Genomic DNA, 18,735 nt, shown 5'->3' on the forward strand with positions numbered 1-18,735 from the left:
GGTTTGGAAACCAAGAACAGCAAACAGGTGCTGATGCCAGAAAGAGCCTCGCTAGCTGTTGGGAACCGTACTTTTAAAACTCCAGCAAGTGTAGGATGGACCAATCAGCTTCCTGTACTTCCCCCAAATCCGGCCAATCAGGCAGGGCACCTATAAGAACAACAAAATAAAAACAACACATATGGCCAGGACCGTAACATGGTCTACTAGTAATGAAGCACGATGGTTGACAAACCAATAAAGTAACAAAACAGCAATGAGAGAACAAAATTTGATGAAAATATAGAACAATTTCTATGAATAAATAGGCAGTAACACCAGCTTGTGCTGCCCGTAAACCCAAGCAAAAAAGCTTACAGCACCTGGTATTCCCAGGCGGTCTTCCTACCAAGTACTAACAAGGCCCGGCCCTATTTGGCTGCCGAGATCGGACGAGATCGGGCGCTTAGAGAGCGGTGTGGCCGTAAGCTGCATTTGACATCATCAACAGCTCTTAAAAACGCTGGAGAAGCAGAATGCATGACACTTGCTAAGAAGAAGATAAATGTGGCAAAGTACAAAGTACTATAACTGTACTGGTCTGTTACGCCCCTGTCTAGGGGGTCAGGGTGCAACATACAAAGATAAATTAGCATGTTCCCTCTCCGATCCCCAAACCAAAATCCAGGATCGAGATGTTCCAACAGAATGATATTTATTTTAAACGAAAGAAAGTGTCAAACAAAACATGACACTACAACTCAGGGCGAACCAAGGCCAACATAATAAACAAAATAAGCCATTTCCCACAGAAAGTGCTAGCTAGCCTGATAGAAATAAACAAACCAAAAGACAGTCGCTAACCCTAACTCCCTAATGTGAAAACAATCAAAAGAAAATGGCAGTCCACCCCTACAGATTTAATACTATTTACAAAATATACAATTTATAAACAAAACCACGGCACAAAACCTAACAATTCAAAAATGCTAAATAAGGTTTGGAAAGCAAGAACAGCAAACAGGTGCTGCTGCCAGAAAGAGCCTCGCTAGCTGTTGGGAACCGTACTTTTAAAACTCCAGGAAGTGTAGGATGGACCAATCAGCTTCCTGTACTTCCCCCAAATCCGGCCAATCAGGCAGGGCACCTATAAGAACAACAAAATAAAAACAACACATATGGCCAGGACCGTAACATGGTCTACTAGTAATGAAGCACGATGGTTGACAAACCAATAAAGTAGCAAAACAGCAATGAGAGAACAAAATTTGATGAAAATATAGAACAATTTCTATGAATAAATAGGCAGTAACACCAGCTTGTGCTGCCCGTAAACCCAAGCAAAAAAGCTTACAGCACCTGGTATTCCCAGGCGGTCTTCCTACCAAGTACTAACCAGGCCCGGCTCTATTTGGCTGCCGAGATCGGACGAGATCGGGCGCTTAGAGAGCGGTGTGGCCGTAAGCTGCATTTGACATCATCAACAGCTCTTAAAAACGCTAGAGAAGCAGAATGCATGACACTTGCTAAGAAGAAGATAAATGTGGCAAAGTACAAAGTACTATAACTGTAATGGTCTGTTACGCCCCTGTCTAGGGGGTCAGGGTGCAACATACAAAGATAAATTAGCATGTTCCCTCTCCGATCCCCAAACCAAAATCCAGGGTCGAGATGTTCCAACAGAATGATATTTATTTTAAACGAAAGAAAGTGTCAAACAAAACATGACACTACAACTCAGGGCGAACCAAGGCCAACATAATAAACAAAATAAGCCATTTCCCACAGAAAGTGCTAGCTAGCCTGATAGAAATAAACAAACCAAAAGACAGTCGCTGACCCTAACTCCCTAATGTGAAAACAAGAGAAAACAATCAAAAGAAAATGGCAGTCCACCCCTACAGATTTAATACTATTTACAAAATATACAATTTATAAACAAAACCACGGCACAAAACCTAACAATTCAAAAATGCTAAATAAGGTTTGGAAAGCAAGAACAGCAAACAGGTGCTGCTGCCAGAAAGAGCCTCGCTAGCTGTTGGGAACCGTACTTTTAAAACTCCAGCAAGTGTAGGATGGACCAATCAGCTTCCTGTACTTCCCCCAAATCCGGCCAATCAGGCAGGGCACCTATAAGAACAACAAAATAAAAACAACACATATGGCCAGGACCGTAACATGGTCTACTAGTAATGAAGCACGATGGTTGACAAACCAATAAAGTAACAAAACAGCAATGAGAGAACAAAATTTGATGAAAATATAGAACAATTTCTATGAATAAATAGGCAGTAACACCAGCTTGTGCTGCCCGTAAACCCAAGCAAAAAAGCTTACAGCACCTGGTATTCCCAGGCGGTCTTCCTACCAAGTACTAACAAGGCCCGGCCCTATTTGGCTGCCGAGATCGGGCGAGATCGGGCGCTTAGAGAGCGGTGTGGCCGTAAGCTGCATTTGACATCATCAACAGCTCTTAAAAACGCTGGAGAAGCAGAATGCATGACACTTGCTAAGAAGAACATAAATGTGGCAAAGTACAAAGTACTATAACTGTACTGGTCTGTTACGCCCCTGTCTAGGGGGTCAGGGTGCAACATACAAAGATAAATTAGCATGTTCCCTCTCCGATCCCCAAACCAAAATCCAGGATCGAGATGTTCCAACAGAATGATATTTATTTTAAACGAAAGAAAGTGTCAAACAAAACATGACACTACAACTCAGGGCGAACCAAGGCCAACATAATAAACAAAATAAGCCATTTCCCACAGAAAGTGCTAGCTAGCCTGATAGAAATAAACAAACCAAAAGACAGTCGCTAACCCTAACTCCCTAATGTGAAAACAGTCCAAAGAAAATTGCAGTTCACCCCTACAGATTTAATACTATTTACAAAATATACAATTTATAAACAAAACCACGGCACAAAACCTAACAATTCAAAAATGCTAAATAAGGTTTGGAAACCTAGAACAGCAAACAGGTGCTGATGCCAGAAAGAGCCTCGCTAGCTGTTGGGAACCGTACTTTTAAAACTCCAGGAAGTGTAGGATGGACCAATCAGCTTCCTGTACTTCCCCCAAATCCGGCCAATCAGGCAGGGCACCTATAAGAACAACAAAATAAAAACAACACATATGGCCAGGACCGTAACATGGTCTACTAGTAATGAAGCACGATGGTTGACAAACCAATAAAGTAGCAAAACAGCAATGAAAGAACAAAATTTGATGAAAATATAGAACAATTTCTATGAATAAATAGGCAGTAACACCAGCTTGTGCTGCCCGTAAACCCAAGCAAAAAAGCTTACAGCACCTGGTATTCCCAGGCGGTCTTCCTACCAAGTACTAACCAGGCCCGGCTCCATTTGGCTGCCGAGATCGGACGAGATCGGGCGCTTAGAGAGCAGTGTGGCCGTAAGCTGCATTTGACATCATCAACAGCTCTTAAAAACGCTGGAGAAGCAGAATGCATGACACTTGCTAAGAAGAAGATAAATGTGGCAAAGTACAAAGTACTATAACTGTACTGGTCTGTTACGCCCCTGTCTAGGGGGTCAGGGTGCAACATACAAAGACAAATTAGCATGTTCCCTCTCCGATCCCCAAACCAAAATCCAGGATCGAGATGTTCCAACAGAATGATATTTATTTTAAACGAAAGAAAGTGTCAAACAAAACATGACACTACAACTCAGGGCGAACCAAGGCCAACATAATAAACAAAATAAGCCATTTCCCACAGAAAGTGCTAGCTAGCCTGATAGAAATAAACAAACCAAAAGACAGTCGCTGACCCTAACTCCCTAATGTGAAAACAAGAGAAAACAATCAAAAGAAAATGGCAGTCCACCCCTACAGATTTAATACTATTTACAAAATATACAATTTATAAACAAAACCACGGCACAAAACCTAACAATTCAAAAATGCTAAATAAGGTTTGGAAAGCAAGAACAGCAAACAGGTGCTGCTGCCAGAAAGAGCCTCGCTAGCTGTTGGGAACCGTACTTTTAAAACTCCAGGAAGTGTAGGATGGACCAATCAGCTTCCTGTACTTCCCCCAAATCCGGCCAATCAGGCAGGGCACCTATAAGAACAACAAAATAAAAACAACACATATGGCCAGGACCGTAACATGGTCTACTAGTAATGAAGCACGATGGTTGACAAACCAATAAAGTAGCAAAACAGCAATGAGAGAACAAAATTTGATGAAAATATAGAACAATTTCTATGAATAAATAGGCAGTAACACCAGCTTGTGCTGCCCGTAAACCCAAGCAAAAAAGCTTACAGCACCTGGTATTCCCAGGCGGTCTTCCTACCAAGTACTAACCAGGCCCGGCTCTATTTGGCTGCCGAGATCGGACGAGATCGGGCGCTTAGAGAGCGGTGTGGCCGTAAGCTGCATTTGACATCATCAACAGCTCTTAAAAACGCTAGAGAAGCAGAATGCATGACACTTGCTAAGAAGAAGATAAATGTGGCAAAGTACAAAGTACTATAACTGTACTGGTCTGTTACGCCCCTGTCTAGGGGGTCAGGGTGCAACATAAAAAGACAAATTAGCATGTTCCCTCTCCGATCCCCAAACCAAAATCCAGGATTGAGATGTTCCAACAGAATGATATTTATTTTAAACGAAAGAAAGTGTCAAACAAAACATGACACTACAACTCAGGGTGAACCAAGGCCAACATAACAAACAAAATAAGCCATTTCCCACAGAAAGTGCTAGCTAGCCTGATAGAAATAAACAAACCAAAAGACAGTCGCTAACCCTAACTCACTAATGTGAAAACAAGAGAAAACAATCAAAAGAAAATGGCAGTCCACCCCTACAGATTTAATACTATTTACAAAATATACAATTTATAAACAAAACCACGGCACAAAAGCTAACAATTCAAAAATGCTAAATAAAGTTTGGAAACCAAGAACAGCAAACAGGTGCTGATGCCAGAAAGAGCCTCGCTAGCTGTTGGGAACCGTACTTTTAAAACTCCAGCAAGTGTAGGATGGACCAATCAGCTTCCTGTACTTCCCCCAAATCCGGCCAATAAGGCAGGGCACCTATAAGAACAACAAAATAAAAACAACACATATGGCCAGGACCGTAACATGGTCTACTAGTAATGAAGCACGATGGTTGACAAACCAATAAAGTAGCAAAACAGCAATGAAAGAACAAAATTTGATGAAAATATAGAACAATTTCTATGAATAAATAGGCAGTAACACCAGCTTGTGCTGCCCGTAAACCCAAGCAAAAAAGCTTACAGCACCTGGTATTCCCAGGCGGTCTTCCTACCAAGTACTAACCAGGCCCGGCTCCATTTGGCTGCCGAGATCGGACGAGATCGGGCGCTTAGAGAGCGGTGTGGCCGTAATCTGCATTTGACATCATCAACAGCTCTTAAAAACGCTGGAGTAGCAGAATGCATGACACTTGCTAAGAAGAAGATAAATGTGGCAAAGTACAAAGTACTATAACTGTACTGGTCTGTTACGCCCTTGTCTAGGGGGTCAGGGTGCAACATACAAAGATAAATTAGCATGTTCCCTCTCCGATCCCCAAACCAAAATCCAGGATCGATATATTCCAACAGAATGATATTTATTTTAAACGAAAGAAAGTGTCAAACAAAACATGACACTACAACTCAGGGCGAACCAAGGCCAACATAATAAACAAAATAAGCCATTTCCCACAGAAAGTGCTAGCTAGCCTGATAGAAATAAACAAACCAAAAGACAGTCGCTAACCCTAACTCCCTAATGTGAAAACAAGAGAAAACAATCAAAAGAAAATGGCAGTCCACCCCTACAGATTTAATACTATTTACAAAATACACAATTTATAAACAAAACCACGGCACAAAACCTAACAATTCAAAAATGCTAAATAAGGTTTGGAAACCAAGAACAGCAAACAGGTGCTGATGCCAGAAAGAGCCTCGCTAGCTGTTGGGAACCGTACTTTTAAAACTCCAGCAAGTGTAGGATGGACCAATCAGCTTCCTGTACTTCCCCCAAATCCGGCCAATCAGGCAGGGCACCTATAAGAACAACAAAATAAAAACAACACATATGGCCAGGACCGTAACATGGTCTACTAGTAATGAAGCACGATGGTTGACAAACCAATAAAGTAACAAAACAGCAATGAGAGAACAAAATTTGATGAAAATATAGAACAATTTCTATGAATAAATAGGCAGTAACACCAGCTTGTGCTGCCCGTAAACCCAAGCAAAAAAGCTTACAGCACCTGGTATTCCCAGGCGGTCTTCCTACCAAGTACTAACAAGGCCCGGCCCTATTTGGCTGCCGAGATCGGACGAGATCGGGCGCTTAGAGAGCGGTGTGGCCGTAAGTTGCATTTGACATCATCAACAGCTCTTAAAAACGCTGGAGAAGCAGAATGCATGACACTTGCTAAGAAGAAGATAAATGTGGCAAAGTACAAAGTACTATAACTGTACTGGTCTGTTACGCCCCTGTCTAGGGGGTCAGGGTGCAACATACAAAGATAAATTAGCATGTTCCCTCTCCGATCCCCAAACCAAAATCCAGGATCGAGATGTTCCAACAGAATATTTATTTTAAACGAAAGAAAGTGTCAAACAAAACATGACACTACAACTCAGGGCGAACCAAGGCCAACATAATAAACAAAATAATCCATTTCCCACAGAAAGTGCTAGCTAGCCTGATAGAAATAAACAAACCAAAAGACAGTCGCTAACCCTAACTCCCTAATGTGAAAACAGTCCAAAGAAAATGGCAGTTCACCCCTACAGATTTAATACTATTTACAAAATATACAATTTATAAACAAAACCACGGCACAAAACCTAACAATTCAAAAATGCTAAATAAGGTTTGGAAACCAAGAACAGCAAACAGGTGCTGATGCCAGAAAGAGCCTCGCTAGCTGTTGGGAACCGTACTTTTAAAACTCCAGGAAGTGTAGGATGGACCAATCAGCTTCCTGTACTGCCCCCCAATCCGGCCAATCAGGCAGGGCACCTATAAGAACAAGAAAAAAAAACAACACATATGGCCAGGACCGTAACATGGTCTACTAGTAATTAGGCACGATGGTTGGCAAACCAATAAAGTAGCAAAACAGCAATGAAAGAACAAAATTTGATGAAAATATAGAACAATTTCTATGAATAAATAGGCAGTAACACCAGCTTGTGCTGCCCGTAAACCCAAGCAAAAAAGCTTACAGCACCTGGTATTCCCAGGCGGTCTTCCTACCAAGTACTAACCAGGCCCGGCTCTATTTGGCTGCCGAGATCGGACGAGATCGGGCGCTTAGAGAGGGGTGTGGCCGTAAGCTGCATTTGACATCATCAACAGCTCTTAAAAACGCTGGAGAAGCAGAATGCATGACACTTGCTAAGAAGAAGATAAATGTGGCAAAGTACAAAGTACTATAACTGTACTGGTCTGTTACGCCCCTGTCTAGGGGGTCAGGGTGCAACATACAAAGATAAATTAGCATGTTCCCTCTCCGATCCCCAAACCAAAATCCAGGATCGAGATGTTCCAACAGAATGATATTTATTTTAAACGAAAGAAAGTGTCAAACAAAACATGACACTACAACTCAGGGCGAACCAAGGCCAACATAATAAACAAAATAAGCCATTTCCCACAGAAAGTGCTAGCTAGCCTGATAGAAATAAACAAACCAAAAGACAGTCGCTAACCCTAACTCCCTAATGTGAAAACAATCAAAAGAAAATGGCAGTCCACCCCTACAGATTTAATACTATTTACAAAATATACAATTTATAAACAAAACCACGGCACAAAACCTAACAATTCAAAAATGCTAAATAAGGTTTGGAAAGCAAGAACAGCAAACAGGTGCTGCTGCCAGAAAGAGCCTCGCTAGCTGTTGGGAACCGTACTTTTAAAACTCCAGGAAGTGTAGGATGGACCAATCAGCTTCCTGTACTTCCCCCAAATCCGGCCAATCAGGCAGGGCACCTATAAGAACAACAAAATAAAAACAACACATATGGCCAGGACCGTAACATGGTCTACTAGTAATGAAGCACGATGGTTGACAAACCAATAAAGTAGCAAAACAGCAATGAGAGAACAAAATTTGATGAAAATATAGAACAATTTCTATGAATAAATAGGCAGTAACACCAGCTTGTGCTGCCCGTAAACCCAAGCAAAAAAGCTTACAGCACCTGGTATTCCCAGGCGGTCTTCCTACCAAGTACTAACCAGGCCCGGCTCTATTTGGCTGCCGAGATCGGACGAGATCGGGCGCTTAGAGAGCGGTGTGGCCGTAAGCTGCATTTGACATCATCAACAGCTCTTAAAAACGCTAGAGAAGCAGAATGCATGACACTTGCTAAGAAGAAGATAAATGTGGCAAAGTACAAAGTACTATAACTGTAATGGTCTGTTACGCCCCTGTCTAGGGGGTCAGGGTGCAACATACAAAGATAAATTAGCATGTTCCCTCTCCGATCCCCAAACCAAAATCCAGGGTCGAGATGTTCCAACAGAATGATATTTATTTTAAACGAAAGAAAGTGTCAAACAAAACATGACACTACAACTCAGGGCGAACCAAGGCCAACATAATAAACAAAATAAGCCATTTCCCACAGAAAGTGCTAGCTAGCCTGATAGAAATAAACAAACCAAAAGACAGTCGCTAACCCTAACTCACTAATGTGAAAACAAGAGAAAACAATCAAAAGAAAATGGCAGTCCACCCCTACAGATTTAATACTATTTACAAAATATACAATTTATAAACAAAACCACGGCACAAAACCTAACAATTCAAAAATGCTAAATAAAGTTTGGAAACCAAGAACAGCAAACAGGTGCTGCTGCCAGAAAGAGCCTCGCTAGCTGTTGGGAACCGTACTTTTAAAACTCCAGGAAGTGTAGGATGGACCAATCAGCTTCCTGTACTTCCCCCAAATCCGGCCAATCAGGCAGGGCACCTATAAGAACAACAAAATAAAAACAACACATATGGCCAGGACCGTAACATGGTCTACTAGTAATGAAGCACGATGGTTGACAAACCAATAAAGTAGCAAAACAGCAATGAAAGAACAAAATTTGATGAAAATATAGAACAATTTCTATGAATAAATAGGCAGTAACACCAGCTTGTGCTGCCCGTAAACCCAAGCAAAAAAGCTTACAGCACCTGGTATTCCCAGGCGGTCTTCCTACCAAGTACTAACCAGGCCCGGCTCCATTTGGCTGCCGAGATCGGACGAGATCGGGCGCTTAGAGAGCGGTGTGGCCGTAATCTGCATTTGACATCATCAACAGCTCTTAAAAACGCTGGAGTAGCAGAATGCATGACACTTGCTAAGAAGAAGATAAATGTGGCAAAGTACAAAGTACTATAACTGTACTGGTCTGTTACGCCCTTGTCTAGGGGGTCAGGGTGCAACATACAAAGATAAATTAGCATGTTCCCTCTCCGATCCCCAAACCAAAATCCAGGATCGATATATTCCAACAGAATGATATTTATTTTAAACGAAAGAAAGTGTCAAACAAAACATGACACTACAACTCAGGGCGAACTAAGGCCATCATAATAAACAAAATAAGCCATTTCCCACAGAAAGTGCTAGCTAGCCTGATAGAAATAAACAAACCAAAAGACAGTCGCTAACCCTAACTCCCTAATGTGAAAACAGTCCAAAGAAAATTGCAGTTCACCCCTACAGATTTAATACTATTTACAAAATATACAATTTATAAACAAAACCACGGCACAAAACCTAACAATTCAAAAATGCTAAATAAGGTTTGGAAACCAAGAACAGCAAACAGGTGCTGATGCCAGAAAGAACCTCGCTAGCTGTTGGGAACCGTACTTTTAAAACTCCAGGAAGTGTAGGATGGACCAATCAGCTTCCTGTACTTCCCCCAAATCCGGCCAATCAGGCAGGGCACCTATAAGAACAACAAAATAAAAACAACACATATGGCCAGGACCGTAACATGGTCTACTAGTAATGAAGCACGATGGTTGACAAACCAATAAAGTAGCAAAACAGCAATGAAAGAAAAAAATTTGATGAAAATATAGAACAATTTCTATGAATAAATAGGCAGTAACACCAGCTTGTGCTGCCCGTAAACCCAAGCAAAAAAGCTTACAGCACCTGGTATTCCCAGGCGGTCTTCCTACCAAGTACTAACCAGGCCCGGCTCCATTTGGCTGCCGAGATCGGACGAGATCGGGCGCTTAGAGAGCAGTGTGGCCGTAAGCTGCATTTGACATCATCAACAGCTCTTAAAAACGCTGGAGAAGCAGAATGCATGACACTTGCTAAGAAGAAGATAAATGTGGCAAAGTACAAAGTACTATAACTGTACTGGTCTGTTACGCCCCTGTCTAGGGGGTCAGGGTGCAACATACAAAGACAAATTAGCATGTTCCCTCTCCGATCCCCAAACCAAAATCCAGGATCGAGATGTTCCAACAGAATGATATTTATTTTAAACGAAAGAAAGTGTCAAACAAAACATGACACTACAACTCAGGGCGAACCAAGGCCAACATAATAAACAAAATAAGCCATTTCCCACAGAAAGTGCTAGCTAGCCTGATAGAAATAAACAAACCAAAAGACAGTCGCTAACCCTAACTCCCTAATGTGAAAACAATCAAAAGAAAATGGCAGTCCACCCCTACAGATTTAATACTATTTACAAAATATACAATTTATAAACAAAACCACGGCACAAAACCTAACAATTCAAAAATGCTAAATAAGGTTTGGAAAGCAAGAACAGCAAACAGGTGCTGCTGCCAGAAAGAGCCTCGCTAGCTGTTGGGAACCGTACTTTTAAAACTCCAGGAAGTGTAGGATGGACCAATCAGCTTCCTGTACTTCCCCCAAATCCGGCCAATCAGGCAGGGCACCTATAAGAACAACAAAATAAAAACAACACATATGGCCAGGACCGTAACATGGTCTACTAGTAATGAAGCACGATGGTTGACAAACCAATAAAGTAGCAAAACAGCAATGAGAGAACAAAATTTGATGAAAATATAGAACAATTTCTATGAATAAATAGGCAGTAACACCAGCTTGTGCTGCCCGTAAACCCAAGCAAAAAAGCTTACAGCACCTGGTATTCCCAGGCGGTCTTCCTACCAAGTACTAACCAGGCCCGGCTCTATTTGGCTGCCGAGATCGGACGAGATCGGGCGCTTAGAGAGCGGTGTGGCCGTAAGCTGCATTTGACATCATCAACAGCTCTTAAAAACGCTAGAGAAGCAGAATGCATGACACTTGCTAAGAAGAAGATAAATGTGGCAAAGTACAAAGTACTATAACTGTACTGGTCTGTTACGCCCCTGTCTAGGGGGTCAGGGTGCAACATACAAAGACAAATTAGCATGTTCCCTCTCCGATCCCCAAACCAAAATCCAGGATTGAGATGTTCCAACAGAATGATATTTATTTTAAACGAAAGAAAGTGTCAAACAAAACATGACACTACAACTCAGGGTGAACCAAGGCCAACATAACAAACAAAATAAGCCATTTCCCACAGAAAGTGCTAGCTAGCCTGATAGAAATAAACAAACCAAAAGACAGTCGCTAACCCTAACTCACTAATGTGAAAACAAGAGAAAACAATCAAAAGAAAATGGCAGTCCACCCCTACAGATTTAATACTATTTACAAAATATACAATTTATAAACAAAACCACGGCACAAAAGCTAACAATTCAAAAATGCTAAATAAAGTTTGGAAACCAAGAACAGCAAACAGGTGCTGCTGCCAGAAAGAGCCTCGCTAGCTGTTGGGAACCGTACTTTTAAAACTCCAGGAAGTGTAGGATGGACCAATCAGCTTCCTGTACTTCCCCCAAATCCGGCCAATCAGGCAGGGCACCTATAAGAACAACAAAATAAAAACAACACATATGGCCAGGACCGTAACATGGTCTACTAGTAATGAAGCACGATGGTTGACAAACCAATAAAGTAGCAAAACAGCAATGAAAGAACAAAATTTGATGAAAATATAGAACAATTTCTATGAATAAATAGGCAGTAACACCAGCTTGTGCTGCCCGTAAACCCAAGCAAAAAAGCTTACAGCACCTGGTATTCCCAGGCGGTCTTCCTACCAAGTACTAACCAGGCCCGGCTCCATTTGGCTGCCGAGATCGGACGAGATCGGGCGCTTAGAGAGCGGTGTGGCCGTAATCTGCATTTGACATCATCAACAGCTCTTAAAAACGCTGGAGTAGCAGAATGCATGACACTTGCTAAGAAGAAGATAAATGTGGCAAAGTACAAAGTACTATAACTGTACTGGTCTGTTACGCCCTTGTCTAGGGGGTCAGGGTGCAACATACAAAGATAAATTAGCATGTTCCCTCTCCGATCCCCAAACCAAAATCCAGGATCGATATATTCCAACAGAATGATATTTATTTTAAACGAAAGAAAGTGTCAAACAAAACATGACACTACAACTCAGGGCGAACCAAGGCCATCATAATAAACAAAATAAGCCATTTCCCACAGAAAGTGCTAGCTAGCCTGATAGAAATAAACAAACCAAAAGACAGTCGCTAACCCTAACTCCCTAATGTGAAAACAGTCCAAAGAAAATTGCAGTTCACCCCTACAGATTTAATACTATTTACAAAATATACAATTTATAAACAAAACCACGGCACAAAACCTAACAATTCAAAAATGCTAAATAAGGTTTGGAAACCAAGAACAGCAAACAGGTGCTGATGCCAGAAAGAACCTCGCTAGCTGTTGGGAACCGTACTTTTAAAACTCCAGGAAGTGTAGGATGGACCAATCAGCTTCCTGTACTTCCCCCAAATCCGGCCAATCAGGCAGGGCACCTATAAGAACAACAAAATAAAAACAACACATATGGCCAGGACCGTAACATGGTCTACTAGTAATGAAGCACGATGGTTGACAAACCAATAAAGTAGCAAAACAGCAATGAAAGAACAAAATTTGATGAAAATATAGAACAATTTCTATGAATAAATAGGCAGTAACACCAGCTTGTGCTGCCCGTAAACCCAAGCAAAAAAGCTTACAGCACCTGGTATTCCCAGGCGGTCTTCCTACCAAGTACTAACCAGGCCCGGCTCCATTTGGCTGCCGAGATCGGACGAGATCGGGCGCTTAGAGAGCAGTGTGGCCGTAAGCTGCATTTGACATCATCAACAGCTCTTAAAAACGCTGGAGAAGCAGAATGCATGACACTTGCTAAGAAGAAGATAAATGTGGCAAAGTACAAAGTACTATAACTGTACTGGTCTGTTACGCCCCTGTCTAGGGGGTCAGGGTGCAACATACAAAGACAAATTAGCATGTTCCCTCTCCGATCCCCAAACCAAAATCCAGGATCGAGATGTTCCAACAGAATGATATTTATTTTAAACGAAAGAAAGTGTCAAACAAAACATGACACTACAACTCAGGGCGAACCAAGGCCAACATAATAAACAAAATAAGCCATTTCCCACAGAAAGTGCTAGCTAGCCTGATAGAAATAAACAAACCAAAAGACAGTCGCTGACCCTAACTCCCTAATGTGAAAACAAGAGAAAACAATCAAAAGAAAATGGCTGTTCACCCCTACAGATTTAATACTATTTACAAAATATACAATTTATAAACAAAACCACGGCACAAAACCTAACAATTCAAAAATGCTAAATAAGGTTTGGAAAGCAAGAACAGCAAACAGGTGCTGCTGCCAGAAAGAGCCTCGCTAGCTGTTGGGAACCGTACTTTTAAAACTCCAGGAAGTGTAGGATGGACCAATTAGCTTCCTGTACTTACCCCAAATCCGGCCAATCAGGCAGGGCACCTATAAGAACAACAAAATAAAAACAACACATATGGCCAGGACCGTAACATGGTCTACTAGTAATGAAACACGATGGTTGACAAACCAATAAAGTAGCAAAACAGCAATGAAAGAACAAAATTTGATGAAAATATAGAACAATTTCTATGAATAAATAGGCAGTAATACCAGCTTGTGCTGCCCGTAAACCCAAGCAAAAAAGCTTACAGCACCTGGTATTCCCAGGCGGTCTTCCTACCAAGTACTAACCAGGCCCGGCTCCATTTGGCTGCCGAGATCGGACGAGATCTGGCGCTTAGAGAGCGGTGTGGCCGTAAGCTGCATTTGACATCATCAACAGCTCTTAAAAACGCTGGAGTAGCAGAATGCATGACACTTGCTAAGAAGAAGATAAATGTGGCAAAGTACAAAGTACTATAACTGTACTGGTCTGTTACGCCCCTGTCTAGGGGGTCAGGGTGCAACATACAAAGACAAATTAGCATGTTCCCTCTCCGATCCCCAAACCAAAATCCAGGATCGAGATGTTCCAACAGAATGATATTTATTTTAAACGAAAGAAAGTGTCAAACAAAACATGACACTACAACTCAGGGCGAACCAAGGCCAACATAATAAACAAAATAAGCCATTTCCCACAGAAAGTGCTAGCTAGCCTGATAGAAATAAACAAACCAAAAGACAGTCGCTAACCCTAACTCCCTAATGTGAAAACAGTCCAAAGAAAATGGCAGTTCACCCCTACAGATTTAATACTATTTACAAAATATACAATTTATAAACAAAACCACGGCACAAAACCTAACAATTCAAAAATGCTAAATAAGGTTTGGAAACCAAGAACAGCAAACAGGTGCTGATGCCAGAAAGAGCCTCGCTAGCTGTTGGGAACCGTACTTTTAAAACTCCAGGAAGTGTAGGATGGACCAATCAGCTTCCTGTACTTCCCCCAAATCCGGCCAATCAGGCAGGGCACCTATAAGAACAACAAAATAAAAACAACACATATGGCCAGGACCGTAACATGGTCTACTAGTAATGAAGCACGATGGTTGACAAACCAATAAAGTAGCAAAACAGCAATGAAAGAACAAAATTTGATGAAAATATAGAACAATTTCTATGAATAAATAGGCAGTAACACCAGCTTGTGCTGCCCGTAAACCCAAGCAAAAAAGCTTACAGCACCTGGTATTCCCAGGCGGTCTTCCTACCAAGTACTAACCAGGCCCGGCTCCATTTGGCTGCCGAGATCGGACGAGATCGGGCGCTTAGAGAGCAGTGTGGCCGTAAGCTGCATTTGACATCATCAACAGCTCTTAAAAACGCTGGAGAAGCAGAATGCATGACACTTGCTAAGAAGAAGATAAATGTGGCAAAGTACAAAGTACTATAACTGTACTGGTCTGTTACGCCCCTGTCTAGGGGGTCAGGGTGCAACATACAAAGATAAATTAGCATGTTCCCTCTCCGATCCCCAAACCAAAATCCAGGATCGAGATGTTCCAACAGAATGATATTTATTTTAAACGAAAGAAAGTGTCAAACAAAACATGACACTACAACTCAGGGCGAACCAAGGCCAACATAATAAACAAAATAAGCCATTTCCCACAGAAAGTGCTAGCTAGCCTGATAGAAATAAACAAACCAAAAGACAGTCGCTAACCCTAACTCCCTAATGTGAAAACAGTCCAAAGAAAATGGCAGTTCACCCCTACAGATTTAATACTATTTACAAAATATACAATTTATAAACAAAACCACGGCACAAAACCTAACAATTCAAAAATGCTAAATAAGGTTTGGAAACCAAGAACAGCAAACAGGTGCTGATGCCAGAAAGAGCCTCGCTAGCTGTTGGGAACCGTACTTTTAAAACTCCAGGAAGTGTAGGATGGACCAATCAGCTTCCTGTACTGCCCCCCAATCCGGCCAATCAGGCAGGGCACCTATAAGAACAAAAAAAAAAAACAACACATATGGCCAGGACCGTAACATGGTCTACTAGTAATTAGGCACGATGGTTGGCAAACCAATAAAGTAGCAAAACAGCAATGAAAGAACAAAATTTGATGAAAATATAGAACAATTTCTATGAATAAATAGGCAGTAACACCAGCTTGTGCTGCCCGTAAACCCAAGCAAAAAAGCTTACAGCACCTGGTATTCCCAGGCGGTCTTCCTACCAAGTACTAACCAGGCCCGGCTCTATTTGGCTGCCGAGATCGGACGAGATCGGGCGCTTAGAGAGGGGTGTGGCCGTAAGCTGCATTTGACATCATCAACAGCTCTTAAAAACGCTGGAGAAGCAGAATGCATGACACTTGCTAAGAAGAAGATAAATGTGGCAAAGTACAAAGTACTATAACTGTACTGGTCTGTTACGCCCCTGTCTAGGGGGTCAGGGTGCAACATACAAAGATAAATTAGCATGTTCCCTCTCCGATCCCCAAACCAAAATCCAGGATCGAGATGTTCCAACAGAATGATATTTATTTTAAACGAAAGAAAGTGTCAAACAAAACATGACACTACAACTCAGGGCGAACCAAGGCCAACATAATAAACAAAATAAGCCATTTCCCACAGAAAGTGCTAGCTAGCCTGATAGAAATAAACAAACCAAAAGACAGTCGCTAACCCTAACTCCCTAATGTGAAAACAATCAAAAGAAAATGGCAGTCCACCCCTACAGATTTAATACTATTTACAAAATATACAATTTATAAACAAAACCACGGCACAAAACCTAACAATTCAAAAATGCTAAATAAGGTTTGGAAAGCAAGAACAGCAAACAGGTGCTGCTGCCAGAAAGAGCCTCGCTAGCTGTTGGGAACCGTACTTTTAAAACTCCAGGAAGTGTAGGATGGACCAATCAGCTTCCTGTACTTCCCCCAAATCCGGCCAATCAGGCAGGGCACCTATAAGAACAACAAAATAAAAACAACACATATGGCCAGGACCGTAACATGGTCTACTAGTAATGAAGCACGATGGTTGACAAACCAATAAAGTAGCAAAACAGCAATGAGAGAACAAAATTTGATGAAAATATAGAACAATTTCTATGAATAAATAGGCAGTAACACCAGCTTGTGCTGCCCGTAAACCCAAGCAAAGAAGCTTACAGCACGTGGTATTCCCAGGCGGTCTTCCTACCAAGTACTAACAAGGCCCGGCCCTATTTGGCTGCCGAGATCGGACGAGATCGGGCGCTTAGAGAGCGGTGTGGCCGTAAGCTGCATTTGACATCATCAACAGCTCTTAAAAACGCTGGAGAAGCAGAATGCATGACACTTGCTAAGAAGAACATAAATGTGGCAAAGTACAAAGTACTATAACTGTACTGGTCTGTTACGCCCCTATCTAGGGGGTCAGGGTGCAACATACAAAGATAAATTAGCATGTTCCCTCTCCGATCCCCAAACCAAAATCCAGGATCGATATATTCCAACAGAATGATATTTATTTTAAACGAAAGAAAGTGTCAAACAAAACATGACACTACAACTCAGGGCGAACCAAGGCCATCATAATAAACAAAATAAGCCATTTCCCACAGAAAGTGCTAGCTAGCCTGATAGAAATAAACAAACCAAAAGACAGTCGCTAACCCTAACTCCCTAATGTGAAAACAGTCCAAAGAAAATTGCAGTTCACCCCTACAGATTTAATACTATTTACAAAATATACAATTTATAAACAAAACCACGGCACAAAACCTAACAATTCAAAAATGCTAAATAAGGTTTGGAAACCAAGAACAGCAAACAGGTGCTGATGCCAGAAAGAACCTCGCTAGCTGTTGGGAACCGTACTTTTAAAACTCCAGGAAGTGTAGGATGGACCAATCAGCTTCCTGTACTTCCCCCAAATCCGGCCAATCAGGCAGGGCACCTATAAGAACAACAAAATAAAAACAACACATATGGCCAGGACCGTAACATGGTCTACTAGTAATGAAGCACGATGGTTGACAAACCAATAAAGTAGCAAAACAGCAATGAAAGAACAAAATTTGATGAAAATATAGAACAATTTCTATGAATAAATAGGCAGTAACACCAGCTTGTGCTGCCCGTAAACCCAAGCAAAAAAGCTTACAGCACCTGGTATTCCCAGGCGGTCTTCCTACCAAGTACTAACCAGGCCCGGCTCCATTTGGCTGCCGAGATCGGACGAGATCGGGCGCTTAGAGAGCAGTGTGGCCGTAAGCTGCATTTGACATCATCAACAGCTCTTAAAAACGCTGGAGAAGCAGAATGCATGACACTTGCTAAGAAGAAGATAAATGTGGCAAAGTACAAAGTACTATAACTGTACTGGTCTGTTACGCCCCTGTCTAGGGGGTCAGGGTGCAACATACAAAGACAAATTAGCATGTTCCCTCTCCGATCCCCAAACCAAAATCCAGGATCGAGATGTTCCAACAGAATGATATTTATTTTAAACGAAAGAAAGTGTCAAACAAAACATGACACTACAACTCAGGGCGAACCAAGGCCAACATAATAAACAAAATAAGCCATTTCCCACAGAAAGTGCTAGCTAGCCTGATAGAAATAAACAAACCAAAAGACAGTCGCTGACCCTAACTCCCTAATGTGAAAACAAGAGAAAACAATCAAAAGAAAATGGCTGTTCACCCCTACAGATTTAATACTATTTACAAAATATACAATTTATAAACAAAACCACGGCACAAAACCTAACAATTCAAAAATGCTAAATAAGGTTTGGAAAGCAAGAACAGCAAACAGGTGCTGCTGCCAGAAAGAGCCTCGCTAGCTGTTGGGAACCGTACTTTTAAAACTCCAGGAAGTGTAGGATGGACCAATTAGCTTCCTGT

At 41.7% G+C, this 18,735-nt stretch overlaps 19 pseudogenes; all 19 read right to left on the reverse strand.

Annotated features, from left to right (window-relative positions):
* Window positions 1-350: 350 nt before the first annotated feature.
* Window positions 351-469, reverse strand: LOC137117385 (5S ribosomal RNA; annotated as a pseudogene).
* An 857-nt stretch (window positions 470-1,326) lies between these two features.
* LOC137117161 (5S ribosomal RNA) lies at window positions 1,327-1,445 on the reverse strand (annotated as a pseudogene).
* Window positions 1,446-2,312: 867 nt separating this feature from the next.
* LOC137117433 (5S ribosomal RNA) lies at window positions 2,313-2,431 on the reverse strand (annotated as a pseudogene).
* An 857-nt stretch (window positions 2,432-3,288) lies between these two features.
* LOC137117325 (5S ribosomal RNA) lies at window positions 3,289-3,407 on the reverse strand (annotated as a pseudogene).
* Window positions 3,408-4,274: 867 nt separating this feature from the next.
* LOC137117162 (5S ribosomal RNA) lies at window positions 4,275-4,393 on the reverse strand (annotated as a pseudogene).
* Window positions 4,394-5,260: 867 nt separating this feature from the next.
* Window positions 5,261-5,379, reverse strand: LOC137117337 (5S ribosomal RNA; annotated as a pseudogene).
* An 867-nt stretch (window positions 5,380-6,246) lies between these two features.
* On the reverse strand, window positions 6,247-6,365 carry LOC137117424 (5S ribosomal RNA; annotated as a pseudogene).
* An 853-nt stretch (window positions 6,366-7,218) lies between these two features.
* On the reverse strand, window positions 7,219-7,337 carry LOC137117238 (5S ribosomal RNA; annotated as a pseudogene).
* Window positions 7,338-8,194: 857 nt separating this feature from the next.
* LOC137117163 (5S ribosomal RNA) lies at window positions 8,195-8,313 on the reverse strand (annotated as a pseudogene).
* Window positions 8,314-9,180: 867 nt separating this feature from the next.
* Window positions 9,181-9,299, reverse strand: LOC137117338 (5S ribosomal RNA; annotated as a pseudogene).
* An 857-nt stretch (window positions 9,300-10,156) lies between these two features.
* On the reverse strand, window positions 10,157-10,275 carry LOC137117326 (5S ribosomal RNA; annotated as a pseudogene).
* An 857-nt stretch (window positions 10,276-11,132) lies between these two features.
* LOC137117166 (5S ribosomal RNA) lies at window positions 11,133-11,251 on the reverse strand (annotated as a pseudogene).
* An 867-nt stretch (window positions 11,252-12,118) lies between these two features.
* Window positions 12,119-12,237, reverse strand: LOC137117339 (5S ribosomal RNA; annotated as a pseudogene).
* An 857-nt stretch (window positions 12,238-13,094) lies between these two features.
* LOC137117327 (5S ribosomal RNA) lies at window positions 13,095-13,213 on the reverse strand (annotated as a pseudogene).
* An 867-nt stretch (window positions 13,214-14,080) lies between these two features.
* LOC137117365 (5S ribosomal RNA) lies at window positions 14,081-14,199 on the reverse strand (annotated as a pseudogene).
* Window positions 14,200-15,056: 857 nt separating this feature from the next.
* LOC137117329 (5S ribosomal RNA) lies at window positions 15,057-15,175 on the reverse strand (annotated as a pseudogene).
* An 856-nt stretch (window positions 15,176-16,031) lies between these two features.
* Window positions 16,032-16,150, reverse strand: LOC137117239 (5S ribosomal RNA; annotated as a pseudogene).
* Window positions 16,151-17,007: 857 nt separating this feature from the next.
* On the reverse strand, window positions 17,008-17,126 carry LOC137117453 (5S ribosomal RNA; annotated as a pseudogene).
* An 857-nt stretch (window positions 17,127-17,983) lies between these two features.
* LOC137117330 (5S ribosomal RNA) lies at window positions 17,984-18,102 on the reverse strand (annotated as a pseudogene).
* Between the last annotated feature and the right edge of the window lie 633 nt (window positions 18,103-18,735).

The sequence above is a fragment of the Channa argus genome, unplaced genomic scaffold, assembly GCF_033026475.1.
Source record: "Channa argus isolate prfri unplaced genomic scaffold, Channa argus male v1.0 Contig034, whole genome shotgun sequence".
NCBI lineage: Eukaryota > Metazoa > Chordata > Actinopteri > Anabantiformes > Channidae > Channa > Channa argus.